The sequence below is a fragment of the Papaver somniferum genome, chromosome 2 (assembly GCF_003573695.1).
Source record: "Papaver somniferum cultivar HN1 chromosome 2, ASM357369v1, whole genome shotgun sequence".
NCBI classification, from domain to species: Eukaryota; Viridiplantae; Streptophyta; class Magnoliopsida; order Ranunculales; family Papaveraceae; genus Papaver; species Papaver somniferum.
Genome location: NC_039359.1, coordinates 52874325 through 52881642, shown reverse-complemented (window position 1 = coordinate 52881642; position 7318 = coordinate 52874325). Strand labels below are relative to the sequence as shown.

At 39.2% G+C, this 7318-nt stretch overlaps 1 pseudogene; it reads left to right on the top strand.

Annotated features, from left to right (window-relative positions):
- The first annotated feature begins 1012 nt into the window (after window positions 1–1012).
- Window positions 1013–2569, top strand: LOC113351018 (annotated as a pseudogene).
- The last annotated feature ends 4749 nt before the right edge of the window (window positions 2570–7318 follow it).

The window sequence follows — 7318 nt, the reverse complement described above, 5'->3', positions numbered from 1 at the left end:
AGGCTGTGCAACTGCTCTGTCTTAGACTACTCAGATGAACTACAATGGGTTAACTGCAGTTAAAAACCTTAAGTTAAAAGGGAGGGTATTTTGGAGACAAATAACCCCGTTTTTTTTCACCAACCGTTATCTCGGCCAAAGTGTGACCGTTTTGTAAACAAAAAAAAAAGTATGATCATTTTGTAAACGAATTAACAAATGTAGGACCATTTTATAATTGGCCCTTATTTGTTCCTTCGAAGCCTGATGATCTATGAAATGAGTACATCAACCTCATTTGCAATATATCAGCCTATGTTTCACCAAAATGCTATGTACCAAAGTTTTACTTCCAGTCAATCATGTTTTAGCTACGTGCAACGTAAGTTCACATCAGAACCTTAAACAAGTACATGTTTCTTTCAGTAGTCAGTACTTGTTACCAGACGTATGTACACATGCATCTAAATATCAGTAGTCCACACAACTGTAATAGACATGTGACTATGTGTGGAAACAAAAACAGCTACTGCTACAACGGTAAGAAAAATCAAAAGAGAGACAAAACTAAGTGATTAACAAACTTCCATGCTCATTAATGCCTGCAACTGGGACTCCTAGAGACTTCCAACTCAGTTCCAAATAATATAGCTGTACTTTCATTAACCTGTCTTTTCTGTTGGCTTTTATCCAAATTTCATTTTCAGCTCACGATATCTTAAGTTACATTTTATCCATTTATCTAAAAAACGGTCTCAGTTGGGTGTTTGTTTCCTGCTTCACATCTCTCGCTAAAAAACGTGTCTCCTCAGTGCTGATGAGGAAGAATTTAGTGCCGCCACAACAGCTTAATGGATTCTCATTTAGATAAGTAGTGTAGTACTAGTTGATTGATTAATACTGTATATCATTCTAAAACTTAGGTTCATGTCACTTCATTTTTTCTATATATGTCTGCTTCACAAGTTCATTCCCATTACAAAACCAGAACATTCCTACAATGCTAACTATTAAGGATCTTGCAAGCAAAACAATGAAGAACATCACTGCAATACCTGAATCTGTAGTCATCCCAACAACATCACATTCGAGCTACACCAGCAAATTTTGGTTTGACGATGCATGTATTCTTGACATGGATCAGTTCATTAAAAACCTGTACATCATTAAAGAGAAATGAGTTAGACCTGATCTGATTTCATCTATTATTGCAAATTACGCATCAAAATGGCTCCCTGAACTTTCCACCGAAGAACCCAATAAAAGTCCGATGGCAACTTTGACAGGTTCAACTGAGAGTGTTGCAGATTTGTGGATGAAGAAGAGATTTTTTGTTGAGACTCTAATCGGAATACTTCCTTCTGAGAAAAATTCTGTACCTTGTGACTTCTTACTGAGACTTCTCCGAACGGCGAATATGTTTGGAGTTGAGGTGAACTATCGAAATGAGCTTGAGAACAGCATTTCACTGCAACTCGATCAAGCTATTCTAAGAGATTTAATGATACCTGCTTTTGATCATACATGTGGGACTTTGCTGGATGTTGAACTTGTTCTTCGTTTGGTACAAAGGTTTCTCAACCTTGATGAAGTGTCAAAGAATGGGACTTCTCTGGTTAAGGTTGCGAAACTGATTGACGCTTACCTTGCAGAGGCAGCGCTTGACTCAAATTTGACACTGTTTGAGTTCATTTCACTTGCCCGAGCTCTTCCTAACCACGCCCGTATAGCAGATGATGGGTTGTACCGAGCCATCGATGCCTACCTCAAAGTAAGTATGTTTTTCATTTCACAGGGCACATTTTCTTTAGTTGTTTAAGATAATAAAGGCTACATATTACTACTAGGATATGAAACCCACCTTTTGCAGCACCCATAATTAAATCTCTATAATGTAGCAATTAGCAAGTGAAGCACCTATAGACATCAAATCTGATATGAGTCCCAGTCCCATATCATGCCGGTCTACACAGGAAAGACCGGCATCTTTAAGTTTGTTTAGGAAAGTCCCCAAAATTCACAGAGAAGGAATTTTTAGAAAATCTTGTGACCGGTGCATGTTTCATCTGTGTAGGTGCATCCAAATCTGTCGAAACAAGAAAGGAAAATTCTGTGTAGATTGATCGACAGCCAGAAACTCTCGCCTGAAGCATCATACCATGCTGCACAAAACGAGAGGTTACCTGTGCGAGCAGTAATTCAAGTTCTCTACTCAGAGCAGTCAAAGTTCAGCCGTCTACTTGATTGGAGTGGTTCATGCAGTGAACTTCGAAGTCCTAAGACCCCTGTACGTTGGGATAAGAAACGTGATGTGGCGTATCAGCATATGGATATAAAGAAGTTGCGTGAAGATGTCCACGGGCTTCAGAATCAATGTAACTCCATGCAAGGTCAGATTGAAAGACTCAAGGAGAAGAAGAAAGGGATTTTCAGGTGGAAGAAATTAGCAGTTCCTTTATTTCATTCTGTTAGTACCGCAGTGGGAAAGACCGAAGATGGCGGAGCAGAAGACAAAGAAGGGGTCGAACGGCAAACACCAGTGCATGTAAAAACAAAGATGGTGAACGGAAGAACTCCTGCGAGGAGGTGATCAAAATCCATGTTGTGAAAAATGGTGGGAAAAAATCTTCCAAGAGGTTCCAAGTTAATGTCCATTGTGCCTCTAGAATTAGAGGTTCATTTCCATGGAGATACCGGTGAGCAATGCTGTATTAGCCGCTAGGCGCGCCTAAGGTGCCCAAATCGTAGTTTTTGGCCTTGGGGTGTTTTATTGCTAGGCACCCCTTGGGGACTCGTGCGAGCGCCTAGCTGGCCTTTGATAAAATAGCCGGTGGGTTCTTCCATCAAATCATTCCCATTGAGTAAATGACTTCCTCAAAATTTAATATTTGAAATGCAGACAAGTGCATAGAAATGTATTCAAACCCAAGATCAACTAAAAGAGAAAAAAAAAACAACTTGGAACTCCAAAATTGAGAGACCAAAAGAGAACTCCATTTACGCGTTTACTCGCGGACTGTTCTGACCTTCACAAATCATGCATTGTAGTTTTTGAACTCACAAAATAGAACTTTAACTTTAAAAAACTGTCATATATCTTGTGCACTGAGCTTTATCTTCTCGCCTTGGAGATAGTTGTCAGTGTTGGTATTACTATAAACGGGTAATATCCAAGTTGGGTTTGGAAAGAATCTTCGCTACCTGGAACACATAGGCGTTCCAAATATTCTGATTTTCTGGTTGTGACATCGTAAGGAAAAATTTGCTCACCAGAATCCAAGATAACAACATCTCGATCCATAGGACTGAGACCCATTAAAGTTATCTTTATCGATTCAAAATTATGTAATACAACTTCATGCCTCAACTCCAAACAGGTTCTTCAACCGAGAGATCATCCTCCATAAGTTCCCAAATTTTCAAAGTGTTGCCGTATATTTGTCCATAACAAACCGATTCTTCAGACACATCAATACATTCACTAGAAGGACCGTAATGTTGATCTTCTCTCTCCATAGGCACATTGAGTACATTGCAATGATGACGATCACATTCATAGCTGTTAATCTTAAAATCATAAGCAACAATATCTTTTCCTCGATTTCCATCCAACCAATACATGACTCCATTATGAGTAACGGCATTAATAGCATTGCTTTCCCAACCAAAATCCCAACTATCCTCTAGTGTTTCTGGTTGGTGTAGTTGCGGAAATCCCACAACTACACTCAATGAGATGATAAGAACACAGAGTCTAAGTCATGAAGATAAACATAAACATTAATGATATTATACACCACTTGACACTAATATGATTTTCACGCAAACTTTGTATTGAGAATATGATGTTCCTACAAATACCACATAGATTCAAATGTACGACAATGGAGATAATAAGTAAAAGGCTAAACTTTAATGGCTTCTTTTTTTTTTTTTAGAAGTAGTTCCTAGCTCTATTACTTGACTGAATTCTCTCTCAAAAAACTGCCTTCTCTCTTTTCCATGTGAATTTATATGTAGGCAAATATATCAGTAGAAGACAAACCATGTTCACATGCAAGATCTCTGAACATGGATTTGGTATCATTTTATCTTATTCGTCAGGCTTTTGAGAGCTGTCATTGTCTCTCGCATCGATGCTTCGTGCTTCTTCTGATCAATGTCGCATTGTTCTTGTTGTGTGATTTATCTTTCGTGCTTTCTTCCTTATTATCGCGTGATTATTCTTCGCCTACTTCCCCTCTTCTTCGTGTGATGATTGTCTTGGTTAAGGTGAGGTTAATTATGGGTTTTCTCTATGCGATACTTCGCCCTTACATTTTGCCTCTTCTCGTGTTGTTCTTCTGTAAGTGGAACAATGCGAGAATACTTGGTCAATCTTCTTGTCAGATCTTTATTCAATGTATCTCCGTTATTTTCATATATTTGTTACACGCGTTGTCAACTTCCTTCTTTTCCGGCGGTGCGTCTTTATTGCTTTTTCTGAATAAATACCAGAGTGGGAGAGGAATATCGTTCATCTTTCTCTTTCTCCCTGTTTGATTTATACACTTAGGGTTTTCTTAAATTTCATGTCTTCATTGGTGGAATGTGATGCATCTCTTCATGTTGTTGTTGTATTGTTTTCCCGGTGAGTCCTTGCCTCGGTTTTTCATACTTTGTGTTTCTCTTGTTGTCTTTTGGGATTCTATTTCTTATTTCGGTGCTTCTTTCTTCTGCAAATCTAGATTTAGTAGTTTGATCAAGGGATTTGTAAGTGGTTTTCATCATGACTGGAGACCTCCTACATATGTATTTATGTCTTCTAAGCATGACGGTATGTCCTCTCAACTGTATGGTACCCAATTTGATATTTGGGTTATCATTCGGAAAGAATTATCCACCGATCTTGTTGGAAGGATCACTCTTCAGAAAGGGATATCCACCGATTCTGTTGGAGGGGTATGCTTCTCCACTGCACGCGTCTTAGCTTGGAGTCACCTTGTGATACTTATCCCAATTACTCTGGTGGATTTGATGCGCTGCTGGCGTTGGTGAGGACTCACGAGAAGAAATTTTGATCGCACGCTTTATGTTTCTCCTTCTGTTTATATGTCGCTTCGCTGTGATTGTATCACTTTCCTGCACTTTATTTTTGGAAATGGATATGTATTCCAGAGTTAATTGAACTTTTGAGTTTTAGTTATTTCATGCGTGGAGTTATGCGAAGCATTGTTTGAGTATCTGCCTGAGGAGGTGGGAAGCATTATTCCCCTAGTTTCCTTTGCTTTCTATCTCCGAAGGGAGTTCACAGTTTTATTGTGCGAATGTTTCTTGTGCAAACCAGATCATGCTTTTTAAGATGATGGGGTATAAATATGCGAAATTGGATTCAAATTCTCGCGAATATAGATTAAATGCCAAAGAGAAGATTACATGTGTGAAAGAATAGATCTTAGGGCTTGTCATGCTCTTGGGTTTGATGTATTTGTGCGAAAAGCAGATCTCTATTATTTGTATTGTATGGTATTTAGAAAAGCATGATGATGTCAGTATTTGAATATTTCTTATCATGCTTTGGTTACTATAATATTTAAATCTGTAGGTATACTTAGCTCAAGAGGAGTGTGTTTTCTTCCTTCCTCAGTGTAATTTCCCCATGCTTCAACTTCCTTTCGCGCTCCTTAGATGGTTTGCATTTGTGTGAACTTTATAGGTCTTAACTTCCTCTTAAGTAAGGTCTTACCGATTTCCTCCACATAGAACTTTAAAGGACTTATGGTCGCCTTGGATAGGGTCTTCAACATTGGGCGACGAAATATCAGTTCCATGTGCTTTTGCGACTCATTGGCCATTGATCTAGCTTTAACTGTGTTAGTAATCTTACCTCATCAAGTTATTCTGCAACAATATACCAGGCCTTAGGGACTCATGTGAGTAAAAAACGCCAATACATTGCCATCTTTGACACAATTCAGGTCCCTAGTGGAGGGTGTTGTCCATTTATATTCCCCCTGAATCGCCCTTTCAAGGAAGTCACCCCTAAACATTTCAGTTGGGATCCTCCCATCTAGTTATTCAACGACCATTGTTGTCACAACCCCATGATTTTCGTCTAATTGGCTTAATAGGCACGAGATCACACTATAAGTGGGGTTTGTTTGGACCGAGTGTATCACATGTACCGGGTCTTCTTATAAATCCAGTGGTCTGCTTTTACACCCCATACCGGAGAACTTATTCGCTGAGTGGTTCGTTCTCAGTGGCCTCCAGTGGATAGGATTTTCTTTTACCCCAATATAAGTAACTTCTCCAGGATGCCCCAGTTATGACGCGCGTTAGGGATTATGGTCGCCTCTTACACATTGTGCAATCCTCCGATCGCACAGTTTGGCGGACTAAGTTGACACGCCACGACCGTAGTCCCAGTCTCCTTAAGTAGAGGTTTTAAATAGTAACTTATTGCCCCCTATTGAGGTCTTACGAGAAAAATTTATAACTTTGTTGTGTAGCTTTCGTTTCTCCTTTGGCTTGTTTACTTGCTTATGGAAAGAACTTTGCTTCATATTAAAGTTTCTTTTGAGTTGATACATAGCTTGCTTTTTTTCGTTTTAGATTTCAAAATGTTGTCTCTTGATATATAGTTGTCGCATGATGAGTGGGGTGCGACAGACAATCTTTCCTTTCCCTTTCTCTCATGTTTGGGTAAGAACCTGAATTCCAGCAAGGTTGTCTTTGTTATCATACTTGTGGGTTTTCCTTAGCATTTTTCAGCGCGATTTTTCCATCTTCCTTCTTATGGAGGAGGTTTGTGACACGTCATTGGTTCTTTGGTTCCTCCTTTGAATGTGATTCTCATGTTGAGTCATCTTTGCCCATTGTTAGTTTTGATACAACGCTCTTCTGCTCATCTTACATCCCTTTCGCCTATGTTGATGCATTTCGCTCGATAACTGTTCTTCCATTATCGCCCATTCTTATTTTTCGATGCTCCCCTCTTTATAGGAACTTTTGTATCTTTCTCCATATTTTATTCCCAATTCGTATCCCGTATCTTTCTTTTCAGGTTCTAATTTTCTATCATCATCCACCCATGCTCTTGTACGAGGTTGACTCGTTCTTCTATCACCATTTTTTCTGTTTCTTTCCATTGTGCGAATATTGCTTCGTAATCACGCTGGAGGGTGAAGATCTCTTCATCTCGATATTGACAGCGGAACTGGTTTTCTTTTCTCTTGTCGTCCCTACTGATGTCTATCATTGGTCTTTCTGGATCATATGGTTGAACCCATTCCGTCTAATATTGCGGATTTTCCATGGTAGCAGCTAGTTCTTTCCCGGACTTACTGTTAAAGTTGCC